We start from the raw sequence: 23,400 nt of genomic DNA, 5'->3' as shown, positions 1-23,400 counted from the left end.
TCATTCTTTTCAATTCTTTAATTAGTTTGTGACCTGAAGCCTCAGCTTCATTATTGCTGACTGGTAGAAATGAAGCCGGTTTACATGCACACTGCAAACGAAAACATGTTGGATATGTCACATTTATTTCTGAAATGCTCCACAGGCCTTCTTTGCAGTTATCACATAACTTGCAGAAATCTAGTTAGAGATATTGTCAGATCAATTAATTAACTGGATTTTTTAAAAATTCTAATAATGTAACCAACACATGATCTTCATTTATATGATAACTTCTAGGGTTATCGAGAAGCATTCACTTTTGTGTAGACTAGATTGCAAGAAAATGAAAATCCTGATTATGAAGAGTAGAAGTGTTAAGGGTCATGGGCAGTATATAGACTATAAATGTGTTGTGATCATATATATGAAATATGTTTATAACTAAGGAAATCTTACATCTAATTCCATCGGCATGTCACGTGTTCAGAGAATTTTGTGTATATGATGCATAATGTTTCTTCGTAAGTTTGGAATTCTGTCTCAATATTCTACCCCCCCAAAAAGTCACAAGACTGTCCTGCAATTATTTGGGAGGTCAGAGAGGGAGAAACTGTGGTTTAGTGATATTTTGGATTCAAAAGATGGGTCAACTCAACCTTAGGATGCTATTGAGTGGACTCTGGCCTAAATGTTTGGATGACTCAGTCAGTGAGGCCTGTTGAACTGGTCAAGTTGCTTAGAAGTGTATGGCCAAATTTATCCAGGCTAGACCCTTTCTCCTTTTTGCAGATAGTATCAGACTAGCTGAGGTTGATTGGGTGAGTCTGAGGGATGGTGTAGTCTTACTTCCATAGAATCAGTCTTAAGATACCTGGCTAAAGATGCAGGGACTCAAATGACCTAAATGATGGGCCTGATGGGACTTGGACCCAAATAGCATTGTCAATTCCCTGGTGGAGGTGAAAGATCCCATCTCCCACTCACTGCCCCACACCTCCATTCACTGGTCCCTGTGAAGGTCAGGAACATATCCGCCACTGGGCATGATAACATCAGTTCTGGAAGTGACATCATTGTGCCTGCTGGGAACGCATATGGGAGAATCACCCAGTTAAGTTCCATACCCCCCCTCCAGTGGAGGTTAAGGAGACCTGGCAAACCTAGATCCAAATGACCTAAATAATTATCACCTGGTAGCCATCATTCTCCCTGGGCATCCTGCTCTGCTTCACAGACATGTCAGTTTTCTCCAGAGCAGCAAGACGCCCAGGGAGAAAGTTGCAGCTGCCTGCCCCCAAAGATCGTTGAGAGCAGGCTGGTGACTGGAGGAACGATTTGCAAAAGCTGCTGCTGCCGCTGGCTTTCTCTGGCTCTTCAGGCAGTGATTCTAACAGAGAGGGGAAGGACATTAGGACTTCAGTTCCCAGAAAAACTTGCGAAAACGATCAAGTGTTCATCACATGAAAAAAGTCACTTGTAGCTTGGCTCTGAGTCATTACTTTGATGGGCAGCTGACATTTCCTGCATTTGTGAAGGAATGCTCAGACTGGGAAGAAGAAGTGAGGTGGGGTTTTCGTACCTTCCCAAAGAGCCTTATTCTCCACTATTAAGTTGGCTGTTTCTGGGGCAAAGATGCTTATGGGGAGCTTACTACTCAATGGAGGAAAATATCTACAAATTATGGAAAACATGCAACAAATGGGAATATTGATAAGTGGGTCATCAGTGTGCTTGCGTACTTTTTATGATCATCACTATTTTATGACTTCTCCTTTTAACCTCTGGTTATATTTTTATGTCTCTTCATGGGAGTTGATCAACAATAATTATGTCTGATTTTATTATTGATGGTTTTTTATGTTGGGTTATTTTTATTGTTTGTTTTTAATTTGTTAGCCGTCTTGAGCAGGTCTCTGTAGAGCCCAGCTATAAGGAAGCAATCCTAAGCAATGCTATCCACAATCTTACTCAGGTTTGTTCAACAGCAAAAGTGTCCTCATGATTAAACTGTAAATCTCCTAAGTAAGTAAGTGAGGAAAAAACGTCTAGATTTAGTACCTGGCATTTCTAATTTAAGGATGTCAGACAGTGGCTACTGTAAAACCCCTTTCTCTGCCTGAGATCCTGGAGCAATTTTGCCAGTCATGATGACCCATGCTGATCTAGCTGGACCAATGATCTGACTTTGATATATAAGGCACCTCTTTTTTCCACATTACCATTGCAAGAAAATTAGCCATTGCTGAAGTCTCTCCCTTCCAAACTGCATCTTTTCTGGTGATAACTTCATGGTTGAAGTTTACCTTTTAGCAGAACAATCAGAACTTCACTTTAGAATTTGTTTGCGTGATGCAATTTTTGACTTGCCATATAATAACATAATACCTTAATGGTAATCTATGTGTGGTGCACCTCCATTTTATACAGAAGTAAACAAGAGGCCAATGGTAAGAAATCTTGAAGAATGATGTGACTATGCTAGACATTTTTTTCAAATCCAAATGACTAGTTTAGGAAATGTCTAATTAGCTGAACACCTAAAAATATGAACCAGTTAATAGCCCAGAACATGCTTAATCGTCTGTTTCAGATTAAGGACAATTAAGATGCCAATTAGCTATGGACAATTTAACAATTGTTGCTTCCGTATGTAATGTTTCAAACTGGGTATTGTGGCTATAGTACTGTTGAACGTCACCAGAGTATTCTAGTGTTTCATGTTCCCCAGACCAGTGGGATGTTCCAAGAGCAGTTTTTTAAACTGGATGTTTCCTTCTGGGAAGAATACACTGGAGATCCCCTCTCTGCCTCATTTTATGTATACAAGCATGCACACGTATAGGCAAGACAATAGCAGACTCACAGATGAGTCCAGGTAATCTTCAGTGCAGTTACCAAAACAACAACAACATTCGATTTATATACCGCCCTTCAGGACAACTTAATGCCCACTCAGAGCGGTTTACAAAGTATGTCATTATTATCCCCACAACAAACAGCCTGTGAGGTGGGTGGGGCTGAGAGAGCTCCAGAGAACTGTGACTAGCCCAAGGTCACCCAGCTGGCTTCAAGTGGAGGAGTGGGGAATCAAACCCGGCTCTCCAGATTAGAGTCCCATGCGCTTAACCACTACACCAAAAGCAAATAATAGTTCCCTAAGGCAGTTTTTTGCCATGTTGGCATTCTCCCACTAAAAAAAAAATCAGATTTCTCAAGTATTTCTTTCAGCTTCTACCCTAATGTAACGGGGACTACTTATTTATTGCATTCTTTTATAGTGATTTAGAGAACAAATATTTAAGAAAATGTAATATACTCTGCAAGTCATAATGTCTATTGAAGCAAGATAAAAAGCTATTACTCTGTCCAGCATCTAACATTCGATGAGACTATCTTCAGATGGAGGGTTGGGGGTGGTGCTATGGGGGGCATTTGAAGTTGACTTTTACTATAGAGTTTCTTGCGCTTCCTAGAGCTACCCTATGAAACTTCTGGGTTTTACCTGGACATGATGTGGCAACATTGGTGACATTGCTTTTTACATTTTTCTCCCACCATCACTTGTAGTGGTGGCAAGCAAAGGGGACTGCCAGCAGGATACCTCCCACCTTAGATGGAGGCTTGGCAGCCCTACTTGGGAAATAACAGCATACAGGACTTAATCATACTTGGTCTTCCTATACTTTTAAAAGAAAGAGTGGAAAGAAGAGGGAGGGAGGCAGATGAGTGATTCCTAAAGTAAAGAGGGAAAGGAATAGGCAAAGGGACAATTCTGCAAATGGAAGCAGGAAAGCTAATAGCTATAGCATGCATTAGAAAAACTATAATGGTGACATTCAACTACCCTGAGCTGATGATAGTTAGTGCCTAACTGTAACTCTAATTCCATATTATCTCTTACGAATTCAAAGACATAAAATAATTGTACTTAAAATTACTTCTAAACAGGGAGGCCACTTTGGGATAAACCATTGTGTGCCTTAATTTGTGCTTTTTATGTTTTGTGCCACCGTAGAAATTATGCTGTATTGTTGAAAACCATTTTTCTCTTGTTGAGCCAGGTACACTGTCACACAAATATCAGTCCTTCATAGCCAAAGGCGTATCTAGGACACTGAGGAAAGAGGGAAGAAGGAAGAAGAGACTGGAAGGGAAGCTCTCTGTCTATCCACCTGCTATCTGATGCCACCCTACCTCGAGGTAAGAAAGGAAGAGGAAGGAAGGGGGACAGCAGACGCAAGAGAGTTCTTCTTTGGCTTAGCTATACAATCCAAACCAGAGAAGAATTTGGAGCTGTAATGCTGCTCTTGAAGGTGAGATCGCAAGACTGTAGTCCTAGTCATGACTTTGGGTTAGGGGATTAGGCCTCCCATTACATTGGAAGAATTCCTGCCAGCAGCTCTAGTTGCTGTAGTGGGAGAAAAAAAATTAAAAATCACTGAAGTCAGCTTGTGTCACTTCATCCCTTTTGAGGAAAGCATGGAAATTCTATGGTAAAACTGACATCTTGCCTCCCCACGTCCTCACTCCCAGTCGTCCTGCCCATTGCCAGTAGGGCTTGGCAACCCTACTTTAGGTTGCTCTGATGCTCATAGTTAAACCATAATTATGGGATAGAAAAGGACAGATTCTTCCATTCTCAAATGTGGCCACAAAAATTCTTAAAAGCACATTTGCAGAGATTGGGGTGGGGTGCCAATTTCAGAACCCCAGCTGCTCCTTCACTCTAAAAAAAGTTGAGCATTCTAAAAAGTGTACCAAGAGTTGCCAAACTTCATCCACATTCACCCACATGTCTGTAGCAGCTAAGGATTTGTATGATGTTGCTCAGAACAAAAGGAATCTGATACCCTTTCCGTACACACTCATGCGCTCATGCACACACTTGCACACCCAAATCCCTCAGCCATGCAAGCAAAATTGGCTGGATTGGGAAACTGTTCCTTCATTCTTCACTCAGGATACTTACAAATCATCCTTACCTACATACTAATAAACCTTACTATTCCTGCCACCCCTAGTTAGAAGTGGAAATACTGTCTCATGTTGGCTATTAATTTACCTCATCGCTAAGAGGACTTCTGTTGCAACCTATCTGAAGTGTGTTGGGATTCATAGGTTTTGTATTTATTTTATTTCTGTGGTTTTAGCTTTTAGATTGTTGAGTCTTGCTATGAGCTTTTTGAGATTAAATAGGCTGTTATAAAAACCATACAATTTTCTTCACTGGCCACTGAAGAAATGAATCTAAATGTTCAGTGAGTTTCAGTATGGTAAGAAGACATGCAAAATTTTAGCTTTGTTTTATGCCATCTAAAAATCTTCAATCCTGGATTCGGTTTCGTTTTCTCGGCCATGTCGCACCCTCCTCTCCGCAGGTCCAGGAGGAAGCGCCCGAGCAGCCTGACCGGGTGGTTGACCTGCGAGGGTTAACCCCCAGGACTCCCAGTGAGGGGGTCAGGGTCCGGAGCGCGACGGGAAGAGCCCCCTGAATTTGATGCAGGGGGTAAATTGCCCATTTGCTCCTATGGAGGCCAGCAGACTTGCGCAGCACATCGCGTGCTGCCGGGCCATGGAGAACCCCAACATACAAAAGAGAGAGTAACGGTATAGACTTGCAAAACACCAAAAAGACCGTTACCAACTAACTAATCACTGTGAAAGAATGTTAAACACGTCTTGTGCAAAAATATGAAATTTACTCACACTGTAGATATGTCACGAGGTTGTTCTAGCCACTACTATTAGAACAACTGGAACAATCTATATATTTACACTTCAATAAGAAACCTCAAAAGGGGCAGTAGAACATTCAACAAAAGCCCCTATTGTTTGCAGAAGCATACAAACTTATCAAAGCTACAAAGAGCCTCTATGCAATTTCATCCAATTTCATTCACTTTCATACAAAAAATCAAAGCACCCTTAGGTTGCCCAATTCAATTTTGACAGAAAATCAACTAGTAATTTCAAACAGCCATTTTCCAGAATTGTAACTGAACGGGTCAGCCAGCAAGAGGTCCCGTTTCCGGTATCCCCTTCTTCAGAGCAGTTACAACTGTAAGAAATACATAAAAGGTATAAATCAATATAAATTAAACAAATCTCCATTCTGCCTTCATTCCATGGCTCTGCAAACGCCTACTTACATACAGCGCATCGAACAGCATTTCTATCATGATTCCAAATCGCTCACCGGCGTGTATAAAGGAGAGGGAGTAGCCTACTCCTTAAAAATTGCTGTGTGATTCTCCTCTATTATCATTGATTAATTTTTAAAGGAACAGAGTCCCCAGACAGTCCTCACAAATAAGATGTCAACTCGCAACTAACATTCATTCCTTGTGGTTCCTCCGTGTGAAGTTTGTAGATCCACCACGCTTCTTTTCTTAACAAGTCCCGTTGTATAAAGACTTCTTCCTTATAGTGGCTTACATGTAGTACTGTGTAAACAAAGTCATTTTCACGATGTTTCAAAGCCATGAAGTGTGAGACCATAGGCGCGTCTTCCACTCCCCGACGTATTCTAGAGCGATGTTCCTGTATACGTGTTTTAATAGCTCTAGTTGTACAGCCTACATACATCTTATTACAAATACATACAATAAGGTAAACCACATTTCTTGTGTTACAGTTTGAAAAATCCCTCCAATACAGTCCCATAGCTTTAAACCTCTGGACAGGCATAACCAAGTCACAGCTGTTACAACCTCCACATCTATAATGCCCTTCAGGAAAATTCCTATGTGGTTTATGATTTATCAAGTCTGTATGAATGAGCTGGTCTCTGAAGTTCCTGGTTCTTCGGTGGGCTACCAGAGGTTTGTCTGTGCAACCCGGAAGATCTTTTATTAAATGCCAATGTTTGTATACTATTTGTTTGATTTGCTTCGCTAATGGGGTGTAATCCAGTGCGAAGCAGATCCTAGTGTCTCTTTCCACCCCACTTTCCTTTAAGAGATCTTTTCTATTTCTTTCTAATGTCCGTTCCCTGCCTCTCACAACAACATCTTCTGGGTAACCTTTGGATATAAACTGATCCCCCATCTTCCTTGCATGTATTGAAAAATCTACCATCTTAGTTGAATTCCGATGGAGGCGTAGGAACTGGCTGAAAGGTAAGTTACACCGTAAGTGGGGTGGATGAAAAGATTGATAATGCAGCAAGGCATTCCTATCCGTAGGTTTCCTATAGGGGCGCACATGAACTACATTACCCTCTGCCCTATACACCGACACGTCCAGGTAGTTGATTTCATTACCATCAGCTGACCATGTAAGTTTGATATTATTATGCACCGTATTCATCCAATTACAAAGCTCTATTGTGTATGAATTATTAGACAAAATAAGAAATAAATCATCAATAAAACGACAGTAAAACAAAATATGTGTGAAAAAAAGATTTTGGTCTGGGTTCTGAAAAAAATTATCTTCTAATCGTGACATGAATAAGTTTGTTATACTTGGTGCTGCGGAGCAGCCCATGGCTACCCCGCATGTCTGTAAATAAAAAGTCTCCTGAAACCGAAAATAATTCTTGGTGAGTACTATGTCCAAAAGATCTAGCAAAAAATGTGTGGGAGGTTCTTGGATATCTCGGCCATGGAGAACGGCAAAAAGCAGATTTAAGGTGAAAACCTGTAAGTAGCGAATCCCTTCTGTCATTACAAGCGTATGCGAAGGATTGGTGGGATTTGAAGCTAAGAAGGTTCGGATACCTTCCCCCTCACTGAGCTCCGGAACTTAGTTGGCGGATTCCCCCCCCCCCAAGATGGCGACGGAAAAGCAGAGCCCTGCTATGGGCAAATCTATTTTGGCTGCTTTGCAGGGGAAAGGAGAGTCTCTTGAAGAGCTGGTTAAGTGGTCGGTCGTCGAAGCTATAAAGCCCTTTGTTGACAAGCTAAATGAAACAGATCAAAGGGTTGGCTTAATTGAGAGTGAATTGAAAACCATTAAGGAAGCGGCGGCGGGGACAGGGCAGTCTGCTCGAGAAAACGCAGCACTCATGAGGGCAACAAACAAAGAAGTAAAGCTTTTGGAGAATCAACTGATAGGGTTACAAGTGGATCGTGCTCAGACAATATTGCGTCTCCAGAATGTGAAGGAGGAGGAAAATGAAAATTTAAAAGACATGGTGTCGGATCTTTTGGCGATACCCGCAAAGACAACTAAAGAAGAATTAAAAAGCGCCATTTTGGAAGTCCATCAGGCATCTTCAAAATATGCAACAAAGCGTCAGCTGCCTCGCGAGATTATTATCAACTTTTCATCTAAGAAGACTCGGGACACCATCCTATATAATTCGTACAATGTGGACTTGGACTTTCTGGGTAACAAGGTTAAGATACTGAAGGACGTTCCATTTTTAGCTCGGAAAAGAAGATTTAAATATAAAAGGTTTGCAGCTCTTCTGAGGAAACATGAAATAAAATACAAATGGTTATTCCCGGAAGGCATCTGGTTCAGCTATAAAGACCAAGCCTACAAGATAATATCGGAAGTACAGCTAAGGGACTTTGTGTGTAAACATCAAGAGTTTCAGCAAGAAGAGGATTCAAAATCTGAAGGGGGGGAGGAGGGAACGAGCACAGTTACTGTAGCTGTTCAGAGAGAACTGCGCCCGAGACCCAGGGGGGGGGGAAGAAGACCTGATCCTGATTGTAGCTTGTATTTTATAAGATCTACCAATCTAATAGCATTTTATAAAGTTCTAACTTTAAGTAATTGTAGTAGGAAGGGAATGCAATACTTGTAGATGTAGTGTGTGTGTTGTTATATGTTGTTTCTTCCCTCTCCCCCTGTTCCTATTTTTCCCTTTTTGTAGCATTAGTAATTAAAAATAAAAATTTAATAAAAAAATAATAAAAATCTTCAATCCTGTTGGTAATAGAGGCTTGTTGTCATGTTTTTCTGCCTTTGGGCATGCTCTACTCAGCCTGTTTTTACAGGGCTTCAGATGAGATCTCTTTGTGTTTCATTTGTCTTTAGTGCTCTATTCAAGACTCTTTGTTAAGCCTTTTGTAGAGCTGTATGCACTTGGATAGCTTGGAGAGCTGTATACAAGATGTACAGGATCTATGTTCTACTGATGCAGAAGCACTTCAGTAACAAAACAGAAACAGTATATTATTCAGAAAATAAATGGTAGTGCTGACCATGCTTCACTGCATACAGAATACAGTAATGTAGTGTTAATGTAGCAAAACAGTATTCATAAAAAGATAGCCAAACCAAAAAAGAGATCGGCAACTGTAGCTGTATGCTTCTATCCCCGCCATCCAAACAAATACCAAAATATTTCATATAAATATTATATGTAAGTTAAACTAGGGATTATTAATTTTTTACAACAGCAGCTAATAAACATATTCTTATTACTTTAGCAAGAGTTCCGTAGGAGACTACCCAAGGGTTCATCAGCATTTGGGGAATCCCACTCCGACTCCAAACATGGAGTGGTAAGGTAGCAGCTCCACATGTATCATAGATTGCACATCAAAAGTATACTGAGATATGCTGTCCATCAACATTAGCCCTCAACACTACTGAGCTTGTAGGTTCAGCACTGATGCCTAAGTCTGATGAAGTTTCCTCTCCAGGACTTGGGTCTACTTAGGTCACAATTCTTGGTTTTGTTACTTTGCTCAGTCCATAGATACATAATCTATGTGGGGCTTCCATTGATGACATTGAAAACTTTCAATTGGTGCAAAAGGCAGCAGCAAGACTCCTCTTTGGGGTCAGTTGCCTGGAACAATAACTCCAGTGCTTCTGGACCAATTTAGTGCTAGATATTACCTTTAAAGTCCTTCCTGGCAAGAGATACAACACAAATAGTGTTTGGGGGTCATAATTACCTAGTATAGTAAACAAGAAATACTGTCACAGAACCTCTGCTTCCATTTTAAGCCTTTATTAATACAACCACTCCATGCTCTGAGCCTGCTTGTGGGGAGAGTGGAATAAAAATAAAATAAATAAACAATAAATAAATAAATAACGCTTATGTAGCATTTTTACTATTGACTTAATCAACAGAATATCACACCATCTATTATAAGTTATATGGAGGAATTACATGAGTCCAAAAATGTATCTTACTCAAAGATAAGCAGGTCACAGGCAAGGAGCCCCTTCTAGGAAGAAGCTCCCAATCAATTCAGCTTCTCATACACAGAAGGTTTCAAAACCATCTCCTTACTATAACTATCTGTCCCACTTTAAAGGGTGCATATTCCTGGCTAACTGATCATCTTATAACTTCAAACATCAGACAAGATTATCTATGAGCAGAACCACAAGTGACAAAAGGCACAGATTGGACACTTGTCTGCTTCCCTCAAGTTTTGATGGGAAATGTAGGCAGCTTGGTGGAATGTTGGACAATTGACAGTTGAAAAGTCCATTGGACAGCAGTCAGAGAGCGAAGCTGCGAGACCAGGATGCCTACATTTCCCATCAAAACTTGAGGGAAGCAGACAAGTGTCCAATCTGTGCCTTTTGTCACTTGTGGTTCTGCTCTATGTTTGAAACATCTTTTAAAATAGTATTAACATTGTTAGTTCAGTCTTGCCGCCTCTTATCTTAACAAAGTCTATGTAAAATTAGTATTTAGAAATTTCTCATACTTATCAATATCTTTTGGCTTTCCACCAAGATATCCATGCTTGAGTTCTATCTCTAGTTTCTGTGAAGTTAGACATTCCTGCCATTCTCAGATGCTCTCTGCGGCCTGGGCCTTTGTACATGTTGATATGAATTAGACAGCTCTTCTGATCTACACAAGGCCATACAACTGTGTTATTCCACTTTCATGCCCCTCTCCCAGGCTGTTCTATTCTAGGCCTCCCTTTGTGTCATGTGTAGTTATTAAAGTTGCCAGCCCAAGGTTGGGAAATTCCTGGGTGTGGAGCCTGAAGAGGGTAGGGTTTGTGGAGAGAAAGGGCCTAAGCCAGGTATAATGCCATAGAGTCCACCCAGAGCAGCCATTTTCTCCAGGGGAACTAATCTCTATGACCTGGAGATCAGTTGTAATTCCAGGCTAGTTATGGAGCCAGGCTGGCCTTGTTCCTGTGTGCAAAGTCATCTGCTATTACTTTCTTGGTCAAATCCAGCAATTGTTCTCCTATAGTTCTAGAAGAACAATTGCTGGATTGTTCTCCATGACACTATGTTCTTCAAACAGCCTTTTTCTTAAGGTGCCCTCCTTTCAGATCATCTGCACAGATAAAGTGAGATTATTCTTTGTGTTAGCCCCATCCTTTGCAATAACCTATCAGTCTGGGTACAGAATAGGCCTTCACTTGCCACATTTAGGAATGTATGTAAGGACCAAATTAGATGTGATGATGACCACAGGTTCATCCTGTGGCTGCCAATGCCATTTTAGAGAATTTGACAATTTAACAATGCTGTGAGGGCCTGATTCAGGATCAGGCACTGGAGACATTTTTAAGTGGCCAAATTACTTTCTAAAAGGGTGGTGGTGGCCATGGATAGAGTTGTGCATTATGAAATTCCTGAGGTGAAGTTCTACATGAAAATCACTGTCTTGGGTTGTTACCATGATTTTCTAGAATGGTAACACAATAGAAGATGTTTGTGAATTACAAAACCCTTCGCCTAAATAATCTTTTTTTTTTAAGTTTAGGTGCTTACCAGCAATACAACAGGCCCTTGTGTTTGTCTTTGATTCTTTGATTTCCCAGTGAAGCCCTTTTTGGATGGGCGGGGCACCTGGTTTAGTGGCCCATAGAATAGGAGGTCTTGGTCCAGTTCTTTTGAAACTCAGGGGTTCTTTAGTAGACAGGCTCTGCTGCAACAACAACAACAACAACAACAACAACAACAATAACTGTGCTTATATAACGCTCTTCTAGACAGATTAGTGCCTTACCCAGAGCAGTGAACAAGTTAGTGCTATTTTTATCCCTGCAATAGCTGGGGAGCTGGGGCTGAGAGGACTGGCTTACGCAAGGCCATCTACTGAGCTCATGGCAGTAAGAACATAAGAACATAAGCATAAGAACATAAGCAAAGCCATGTTGGATCAGGCCAGTGGCCCATCCAGTCCAACATTCTGTCACACACAGTGGCTAGAAATCCAGTGCCATCTAAAGGACTGTCAGTGAGGCCAGGACACCAGAAGCCCTCCCACTGCCTTCCTTCCAGCACCAAGACAACAGAGCACCACCTCCCCACAAAGAGAATACCATCTATCTCCTGTGGCTAATAGCCACTGATGGACCTCTGCTCCATATATTTGTCCAGTCCCCTCTTGAAGCTGGCAATGCTTGTAGCTGCCACCACCTCCTGTGGCAACGAATTCCATGTGTTTATCACCCTTTGTGTAAAGTAGTATTTTCTTCTATCTGTTCTAACCCGACTGCTCAATAATTTCATAGAGTGCCCACGAGTTCTTGTATTGTGAGAAAGGGAGAAAAACACATCTTTCTCTACCTTCTCTAACCCGTGCATTATCTTGTAAACCTCTATCATGTCTCCCCTCAGTCGTCTTTTCTCCAGGCTAAAGAGCCCCAAGCGCCTCAATCTTTCCTCATAGGGAAAGTGTTCCAACCCTTTAATCATTTTAGTTGCCCTTCTCTGTACTTTTTCCAGTGCTATGATATCTTTTTTAAGGTGTGGCGACCAGAACTGTACACAGTACTCCAAATGAGGCCTCACCATCGATTTATACAGAGGCATTATGATACCGGCTGATTTGTTTTCAATCCCTTTCCTAATAACCCCTAGCATAGCATTAGCTTTTTTTATGGCAGTCGCACACTGTGCTGACGTTTTTAGTGAGTTATCTATCATGACTCCAAGATCTCTCTCTTGGTCAGTCTCCGCCAGTTCAGACCCCATCAACTTGTATTTATATTTTGGATTTTTGGTTCCAATGTGCATTACTTTGCACTTGGCTACATTGAACCTCATTTGCCACATGGATTCCCACTCTTCTAGCCTCGACAGATCCCTTTGGAGTGCCTCACAATCCTCTCTGGCTTTCACCACCCTGAACAATTTCGTGTCATCTGCAAATTTAGCCACTTCACTGCTTAATCCCAATTCCAAATCATTAATAAACAAGTTAAAAAGCATTGGACCCAATACCGACCCCTGTGGCACCCCACTGCTCACCACCCTCCACTGTGAGAAGTGCCCGTTTATACTCACTCTCTGTTTCCTATTAATTAGCCAGTTTTCGATCCACAAGAGGACTTGGCCCTTTATCCCATAGCTACTGAGCTTACTTAGGAGCCTTTGATGAGGAACTTTGTCAAAAGCTTTCTGGAAGTCAAGATAAACAATATCTATCGGGTCTCCCTTGTCCACTTGTTTGTTCACTCCCTCAAAGAACTCTAACAGATTGGTGAGACAAGATCTTCCCTTACAGAACCCATGCTGAGTTTTCCTCATCAGCTTTTGGTCATCAATGTGCCCACTAATTTTATTTTTGATAATAGTTTCCACCAACTTACCCGGTATTGACGTCAGGCTGACTGGCCTGTAATTTCCCGGATCTCCCCTGGAACCTTTTTTAAAGATGGGGACAACATTAGCTACCTTCCAGTCCTCAGGAACAGATGCAGAGTTTAATGACAGATTACATATTTTTGTGAGGAGATCTACAAGTTCACACTTGAGTTCTTTCAGAACTCTTGGATGTATGCCATCTGGGCCCGGTGATTTATCAGTTTTTAAATTATCTAGCAGTCGCATAACCTCCTCTCTCGTCACCTCAATGTGACTCAGGTCTTTCAAAACCCCTCCCAAAGTCAGTGCTCCCGGAGTGGGCATGCACTTCTTATCTTCCACAGTGAAGACAGAAGCAAAGAACGCATTCAGCTTCTCGGCCATTTCCCTATCACCCTTTAGTAATCCTTTTACGCCTTGGTCATCCAAGGGCCCCACTGCCTCCCTAGCTGGTTTCCTACTTCTAATATATTTAAAGAATTGTTTATTGTTTTTCTTTATGTTCTTTGCAATATGCTCCTCATATTCCCTTTTTGCCTGTCTGATCACAGACTTGCACTTTTTTTGCCACAGCTTATGCTCCTTTTTATCAACCTCACTCCGACTAGTTTTCCACTGCCTAAAAGAATCCTTTTTACCTTTTACAGCTTCTATTACATTGCTTGTTAACCATGCTGGCCTTTTCCTAAACCTATTTGTGCCTTTCCTAACCAGCGGTATATATTTAATTTGAGCTTCCAGGATTGTAGTTTTAAATAGTCTCCAAGATTCCCCAAGTGTTTTGACCTTTTTTACTTTCCCTTTCAGTTTCTTCTTCACGTACCCCCTCATCTCAGAAAAGTTACCCCTTTTGAAGTTAAACATGGCTGTGTTGGTCTTATTTGGCAATTTCCTATTTATACATATGTTGTACTCAATAACATTATGGTCACTGTTCCCAAGTGGTGCAATCACATTTACATCTCTCACCAGGTCTTCAGCATTACTGAGGACCAAATCCAGGATCACCTCTCCCCTAGTAGGTTCTGTAACCATCTGTTCCATAGCACAGTCATTGAGACAGTCTAGAAACTCACTTTCTCTCCCCCGATTCGAACACCCATTGGCCCAGTCAATGTGTGGGTAGTTAAAATCACCCATTACAACACAGTTTTTTTGTTTAGCAGTCATCTTTAATCCTGTCATCATTTTATAATCCTCCTCTATTTTCTGATCTGGAGGGCGATAACAAACTCCCACAGTTAAGTTTCCATTTGGGCCCGTAATTTCAACCCATAGCATTTCCAGAAGCGAATCTAATTCAGTTACCTTCTCAATCTTACTGGAATGTATACCTTCTCTGACATATAGAGCCACCCCACCACCAACCCTTCCCTCCCTATCCTTCCGATATAATTTATATCCAGGAATCACCGTGTCCCACTGATTTTCCTCATCCCACCAAGTTTCTGATATGCCCACAATGTCTATGGATTCGCCCAACACTAAACATTCCAGCTCCCCAATTTTACCTCGGACACTTCTAGCATTTGTATATAAACACCTGTAACTTCCCCGGCACACTTTGCCTCGAGACGTAGTTAGGTCATCTGCACTGTTTGTCTCCATCTCAGTTGACAACTCTAATCTATCTCCCAGTAGTGGGATTCGAACCAGTAGAGTGCTGATTCGCAGCCCAACTACCTAACTACTGTGTTACAGCAGCTCTTCTGGTGTCATGTGATTGAAAAACAGTCACTCCCACCTCCCCTGAAAAAAGTACTTTATAGGGAGTAATCAAAGAACCATACTTCTTTGTAATTACCATGGCTGGAAGCATCTTGTTCAGGGGGCTGTAAAATTGGACCTCTTGGTCAAATTCTCTTAAAACTTAATGGTTCTTTAGGGGACAGAAAGAACTAGTTCTGCTGCAATTTTGGTGTTAACTGGTTAAAAAAAGCCGCTCCAGACCCCCCAGGAAAAGTTCCTTATAGTGAATAAGGGCAGACCTACTGGATGGGATAAGATGAGGGGCTTCTGTAAATGAAGTCTTTGTAAAAGACCACATAACGAAACACAAGATCACAATAAGGAAAGAAATGATGACAAAAGCAGTTTTCAACAGAAAGGTAAATTTTAAAATTGCCAGTCACTGTAAGAGTAGAAAAATGAAATTAATGCAGACATGGTTATTTTTAATGCTGGTGGCTGGCTTGAGTTCTCCTTCTAGGCTGCCACTTGACTTTCATTTTAAGAATTAGTAGAGATAAGTGTCGCAGTGCAGCAAGGCTGGGGGTCTGTAAAATCAAACCCCTTTGTTCAATCTGCTTGAAATTTAGGGTGCCTTTAGATTAGAGGGAGGTGTGTGTTCTGTGCACATTTGGTGTCATTATCTTTATAAATAGCTGCATCAGACCCTCGTATATATTCCCCATTGAAAATAATGATTGTGAACTCTGGAGCCTGAAAAACCATACAGATTTGACCCAAACTGGTAATGTCCTGCCTAGAAATAAGTAATTATGGAAACAATATCCCCCCTGAAGCCTGGATCTAAAATCCTAATTTTTTCTCGAAGCACACCCCTGGCCATGGATCAGCCACCATAACATCTAGTTTGTCTCTTGGATAGTCTTATTCCAGAGATCATTTGGTGGATAAATTGTTTTCAGATGATTTGGCTTCCTCATTCTAATCCTTTGTGCTCATCAATCCTATGCATTTTTAAATTATGTTTTAAATTTTCTGAGCTTTTAAAAATTATACATTTATTATTTATATTTTAATTTTATTAAATGGACTATTTATGTGTCCTAGCAACCAGGCTGTTGCATTGTTAGCCATGACAGACAGAAGGCTGTCCTGTCCTTGAGCCATGGGACAGGACATCCAATCACCTTTCAGAGGGGGGGATAGAAGGTGGGAGGGAAGTGCAGTAGCAGTTTAATGTGAATATTCACAGACCACAAGAGGGAAGTGGATGAAGGGATGAGCTGGTGTTTGGCTCTTGTGGTACTTCCTCTTTATGTGGCGATGACAATCCCCCAGGCATCCGCCTTGCTCACAAGGTGCGGGAAAGGATCCTGGACAGCTACTATGTAAATGCATTTTCTCTCTTGAAGCTGAAGGCAGAGGGTGGGAGGAGTGCCCCATCCAAAAGAGATTGAAAGGCGGAGGAGGAGGGTGCCAAGCACACTTTCCACAATCAGTTGGAAGGATACAAGGTGTTTCTAGGGGTGGTGCAATCCGAAAATCCTGAATGGTGGTGGCACTTGTTGAATCACTTGGGGAATGTCTTGCAGGCATATTCTGTTGCAGATGTTGCTGCTGCTATTAAATACAACAAGACCTTCTGCAAACACCCACTGAGAAAGCTAGGCATGATCTTATCAACTAAAAGATCTGACTGCTGCTGGTAGGTCCCCATATTAAGAACAAATCCAGTCTCCGCTATGGCGGGAAAATGTCAGTGTGTGAAAAATAACTCTGGCAAGATTCAGACATTGTCAGATCATTCTAATCTAAATGACAGCTAAGTCATATGATCATCCAAGGTTGTAAAGTTGCATCAGCCAGATGTGCTGAGTGCAAAGGTAAAAGCTGATTGGATGTAAGTTGTATAAATGTATTCTGTGTACAGTGTATTGTGTGCCTGCAAAGGTTTCAGAGTTTGGCGAAGCACTTTGTCGCTCTGATTTGTAAAGGCTATTGGATTGTGTATATATATCTCTGTAAATAAATCTGTATATAGTTCACCTTACTTGGTGTGGTCTCTGCTGCATCTAACCTGCTTAGTATTGCTAGTCAGTAAGCTGCTGGAAAGCTTTGCGTCAGAAAATGGGGTGGCAAGTGGGGAGCCTCTCGCCTCTCGGGATGTGTGCTGGGAGTATAACTAGGGGAGATATCAACAGTACCATTGTAACTGTGACAACTGTTTTGGCCTACTCCCCAGGCCTTCCCACCCCTCCATAATTTTAACAATCAGCATCAAGCCAGGTGGACTGGACCCTGCCAGCAGACTGAGACAGTGAAGGCCTCACAGACAGAGCAGCCTGCTAGAAACGTATTCAGAAACCAGCTGGGCTGCCAGCATTCTGCATTGCTCTGGCTTCCCACCCATCTCCTCCCCCTTGGTTCTGCATGATTGTTGGGGTTAACTGGTGAATGTCTATCTGTAGCCTGGAGTTTCTTGACTGTTGTTTCTAGGTTCAGTCACATGTTAGTGATTGTATCAGTGTCTCGGGTTCTGGTCTGTTCTATCTCTGTCACAAATTCATGAGGTGACAGTTTTGGCATTGGTCCTGGATCCTTTTGGATGGAAATAGGGCCTGCATGCCCATTTCCCCAATACTTGTGGATCCCCTTAAGGGATCTTGGGGGTAAAGTGTTGCGGACAAGCCCCGCTCAGGATTGTCAAGGCATGCTTATTCCCAAGTGGCAGGGGTTTAGGCCCATGTTGAATCCCATGTCCTACCATCCCATAGTCCACCCTCAACTGGTGGGCTGGGGAGAGAGAATAATGATTGTTTCGTAAGTGGGTCAGCCATGCTTGGATCCACACCCAATGGTTTGCCAAGGCTCCATAAGCTGTAAACCAATAAAGTTGTGGCTTTTTAATTTTCAGACAATTCTATCTCTGTATCTTGATTCGTTGCCTTCCCCCCCCCCCTTTGTTGCTGTACTTGGAAACTTGCCATCTTAAGAAACCAAGCTTATTTCTACATTCTCCAACTCAATAGGAATGTCATAGCTAGGAATGTCAATGGGTATCTATTGAGCAATGCTGACTCTGAGAAGACCAGACATGCTCTCTATCTCCAAAGTGAATGGCTGTACAACCTATAGATTTCAGTTGGTAACTATGAATCATGTATGATGTGTTTTGTACACTTGTCCCTTGATTATTTGCTATTGCTGAAATAGTATGCTACTATAGCCTGATTCATAAATCTAAGTAGTTGTGTTCTTGGTTGATCTTTATTTCTCTAGAATCCTGAATAGAAACTAATAACTAATATCGAAGGGGAATTTAGGCAAGGTTACCCATATCCAATTAAAAGTTATATTCAGTTTCAATAACAAGGAATACAAGCCATAATACTTCTTCACAAGCATTTTTGCCTTGTACCATTCCTTGTCTGGTCTGCATTTGACCTTGAGCAAAATATTCTGCAATTTATTTCCTTGGAGGGATATGCAAGTAAAAATCATAAAGATACATTCATGTTTTTATTATTATTTACTTGTCAAAGGTAGTCTTAATTCATCTTATTTTATTTTACACCAGAGACAAAGAAAGTCTGTATAATATGATTATACCTGATGCTTTAGTCTGCCATAGAGAGAAAGTATTAGCCTAGCTAAGCCTACTGTCTTGGACTATCTCTTACTGGTAGAATGATAAAGAAGATTTATAAAGACAGTTTACAGAACAGGGTGAAAATATGAAGCTGGAGAAAGGTTACCCTTAGAAATATGTTCACATATATCGACTTTTTTTAAAAAAACAGGGATGTTCTTTAAAAATATTTGAGTAAAACAAAGAGAAAAACTATGTATCCCCAATACAAAGGAATCACCTTTCCTTATTTAATATTTAGCAGTGTTTCTGATGTCTAAGACGTGTCATATGGTTAAACAGCAAATGAGTTAGTAAATATTCTGTCTGTGATTTTTATGCTTCATACATTGTAGCAAGCCCTATTATGCAGTTAATTACAAAATCATAGGGGTCAGTTTTCACCATTAACATTAAGAGGGCCTCAGTACAATAATGAAGGGAAGTGTTATTCTGTTGTAATCTTTACAGAAATATCAACACTGAAAGTTCATTCATACCTATGGAAAATGTGCCATTATTCTGTGTTACCTATGACTATCAAATGTGATTTTCACCATAAGAAGTCACCAAGATATTTCTATCTAACCCATCCAAACAACTAAGTAATGTCAATCTGAAGTTAAATACATGTTGGTGCTTAAAATTGAAATGGAATATCCCAATTAGCCTTTAGAGACCTCTCTTCCCTGCCAAAATCTCATGGAAGGCAAGACCCCTCCCCCCACTCAACTCAGGTTCTAGTTTGGACAGAGCAATTTTTTGAAGAAATATGGTCAAAGCCTGTCTTGTTACTAGAGATGGGCACGAACAGCAATACGAATTAAAAAAAGGCATGAACCACCCAATCTGCTGTTCAAGAACAAGCTGTTCATGAGGCCCCATTCTAAACAAATAAGTGGTTGTTGCAAGCCTTGTCCGTTGCTGTTCGTCAAGCCAGACAGTCTGGCACCTGCAATCAATTCCCTTGGCAACTTAGGCAGGGATTGTCTGAACTCTGTTTGAACTCCTGCTGTTGCCCTGGAAACCCCAATGTAGCTTGATAGGCAGGTCTTCCTTTCAAGTGTGGAGATCCAAATTTGTTACAAGGGAGCAAAGAGCAGGGGGGAGGGGGGCTCCCAGCTCTGGCTTAGTTTGCAGACAGTGGAGAGGGAGAGAGTTGCTGTTGGCATTTTGATGAGAGAGTGCATTGGAGCTTGAATTTTCTTTGTGTGTGGTGGGATAGGGATCTACCCCTTCAAATTCAAGGGCTGCTGCCAGGCTCTGGGCCAAGCTATTATTTATTATTGGTACCTTTCCTGCTGTCTGCTCAGGCAAGGTTTCTGGGAGTGGTGCAGTAGAGATCTACCACTTCAAGTTCCAGGGCTGCTGCCAGGCTCTGGGGCCAAGTTATTATTTATTATTGGTACCTTTCCTGGTGCCAGCTCAGGTCAGGTTTCTGGGAGTGGTGCAGAAGGGATCTTGACCAAACTTGGATGATGGCTGGAGGAGAGCCCCTATGACCATCCAACCATGAACATGTTCATGAAGAGGTCATGTTTGGAAGTGTTCTTGAGTCCCTGTTCGTGGATGGCAATGAACAATGAATATCATGTTTGTTTGTTTTTCTGTTTGTGCCCATCTCTACTTGTTACAGTTGAAATCTGAGTTCTATCTGCTTTCTAGACATCTCAGTAGCATTACATCTTCACCTCACTGAGGTTCATCAAAAGGACAGAAACCTGGGTGGAGTGAAAATGGGGAAGGGGTTGCTGTGAGGCTTGCCAGACTTTGATGGTTGGTTGTCTGAGCTGCCAAGCCAAAGCAGCATGACTGGCTGCTGTCCTCAGTAGCAGAGCGGCCGAGAGAAGAGGACTGAAAGGAGACAAAATTCTCAGGGCAGACAGTGAGTTTGAAAGTCTATGAAGCTAAAAACATGCTACATTCAGCAGTAAACAAAATCAAAGCTCCAAACTCCTCAGAGCTTTTAAAAATGTGGACAAAAAACTTGCTGTTCTCATTCACAATGCCCCCCTCCTCCACAGCACTCACTTTTCTTTTGGCTCTTTATTTCAGGGCTTGAAAGAGGTCAGTGGGAGGTGATACTGGCCCAGGTTCTCTAGCCAGAGCATAGGGCTCTTTAGAGCTTCAGGAGAGAGGGGCTGCTGGAGGACAGAATGCTTGAAGTTTGAGGAATCCAATATTTGCTGGCTATGTTGCAGGAGGTCAGAGGTGAGAAAGAAAGCCTGGAGGTGAGTGAAAGGGCAACTGTGGTTAGCACGAGTGGATGGTAGGATTCAGAGGGCTTCCTCACAAGTAAACATAGCAGGTTGTGACTTTCAACTAGGCTGCTGGCACACATATCCTCTTGATATCTTCAAATAAGTATCTACACATGCCCACTAAATGCCTGTAGCCCAGCAGTAATCTTGCTATATGCTACTCTGTGCAGGCATGTAACATAGTTGGTCAGGCTGCAAAGCAAGAGTTACTGCATACATGCCCATGTGACAAACAGAGGCAGCTTCTACAAGGCAAGTTCTACCTGTTTCCACCCTGCCTGCCCCCTGCATTCAACACAAGATAGCTGCCCTGGCTGAGCTGAAGGAAGGAAGGATCTCTAATAAGTAAATAATCATACAACTGGATCGTGTGTTCAGTGGGGCTTATACAGTATGTGTGCCTTAGCTCCTCTTGATTTTAGTGAGATTTATTCCTAGATATACGCATGGATAGCATTGGAGTTTCACGAAGTAGTCTGCCTGCATTTAAGCATGTTTATTAGGAAGTAAATTTGATTGAACTCAGTAGGATTTACTTCCAGGTAAGTCTGTATAAAATTAGGAGGCTTATCCTATTTAATTCAGAGGAAACAGACAGATACGGTCTTTAAGGTCTCGTATACAATATGAGAATTATTGTTGGAAAGAGGACCTAAAGAGAAACAGATTTGCCACCATGTGCAGTTGTGAGTGAAAAAGGACTGATTGAAGCCCAGTTGGATAACTTTTTTCTTTCAAGAATTATTTATTGTTGTTGAAGTTGTTTATTTATAGTCCATTTTTCTCACTGAGATCCAAGGCGGGTTACACTACTGCAAGTGAATACAATATGTTGGAGTGGTTGACGTATGTATTTTCTTGAAGTCCCTAATGTATATTCTGGGTTGTACAGGTCCATTGTTGCATTCTTTAATCCATGCTTTTTGTATAACAACTGCTTGTAGCAAAATAATTGAGATGAGGACCCAAATCAGCAGTCAGAATGCAGTATTACCTGGTTATTCAGTTATTCCAACACTTTTGTTTTAAAAGTGTATCCTGTGTCCATTTTGGCACAGAGCCACATGTCATCCGATGGGCATTTGGTGCTCATGCACTTGTCCTTATCCTCATTCACTGGAAACTAGAAGCAGGATGGATTTGTAAGCGCTACATGCTAGTTTCACTTAAGTTAATTGAAAGCACACAAAACAACCCCAGGAGCAGGAACCAGTCTTTCCAAATGACGCGTGACATCATTTGGCTCCCACACTACTATTTTCGTCCATGCCTTCAGGTTTTACACAAAACAGTAGAATTTCAGTGCTGATCTGTGCTAGTTGGCTGTTATTTGAAAGTTCCTTTTTTTGTTCTGCATTATATCTTATTGCAATGAGCACAGCATAAATCATAAGTAAAATCTGTTCTTTAACCATTCTGAGTATTCTCTAATGGACAATTATTATTCTACTCATGGTAACAGCAAGCCAAGTGATTTGTTTTGTTATGAGACCTGGTTTGGATCAGGGGCACATGGGAGGGGCAGATGCAATCTTTGACCGGGGGCCCCTGGTGGCTCTCAGCAGTCCTGCTCCAGGGTCTTTGATAGAGGTCTTTTATATCACCTACTACCTCATCCTTTTAACTAGAAATGCCAGGAATTAAACCTGGGACCTTCTGTGTGCAAAGCTGATGCTCTGTTACCTTCTCCCCATGCCATTTTCAAATGTTGTTCCTTGAGCTGCAATTTACCCTTTTGGAAAAAAAAACATACAGCTTGCCTTCCTTTACCAGGGTAAATATCAAGGAGAGAGAGATGAAGTTGGATTAATGGTGTAGGAAGAAAGAGTAAACCTCCACTCTCTGCACTATGGTTCTGATAAGAATTGTGGCCTCCTATGGCTGATATTTACCAAGGATAAAACGATCCATTCAGTGATCTTCTAAAATTTGATTTAATTAAGTCCCTCCATTTACTATGATAGGGCTACCATGAAGCAAAATTTCTCGATTTTACCCTTTGATATGGAGAGTTGATTGGATTCTATAATTGTATGCCAATTCTACATTTAATGACTTTTTACACTGGAAATAATTGAAAGTTTTGTTTCTCAAACATTTAACTTTGAAACTCTACCCTCAGAAACAATCTGGAGTGACCGGCATGTGGATTTATACCTGAACATGTGTAGTACTTTCTGTGATTCTACTGGTACTTCTTTCTTTGATATGTGCAATTGCGGTTTTTTCCAGTTGTTTCTCCTCATTCCTGTAACTGGTTGAAAATCATTTAATCACTTACTTGGTGGCTGTGAGGGTGTCATGAAACACTGAGATTTAGAATGACAGGTGATTATTTAAGGGTGAAAATAACTTGCC

The sequence above is a fragment of the Eublepharis macularius genome, chromosome 1 (genome assembly GCF_028583425.1).
Source record: "Eublepharis macularius isolate TG4126 chromosome 1, MPM_Emac_v1.0, whole genome shotgun sequence".
NCBI lineage: Eukaryota > Metazoa > Chordata > Lepidosauria > Squamata > Eublepharidae > Eublepharis > Eublepharis macularius.
This window is presented reverse-complemented; position numbering follows the sequence as displayed.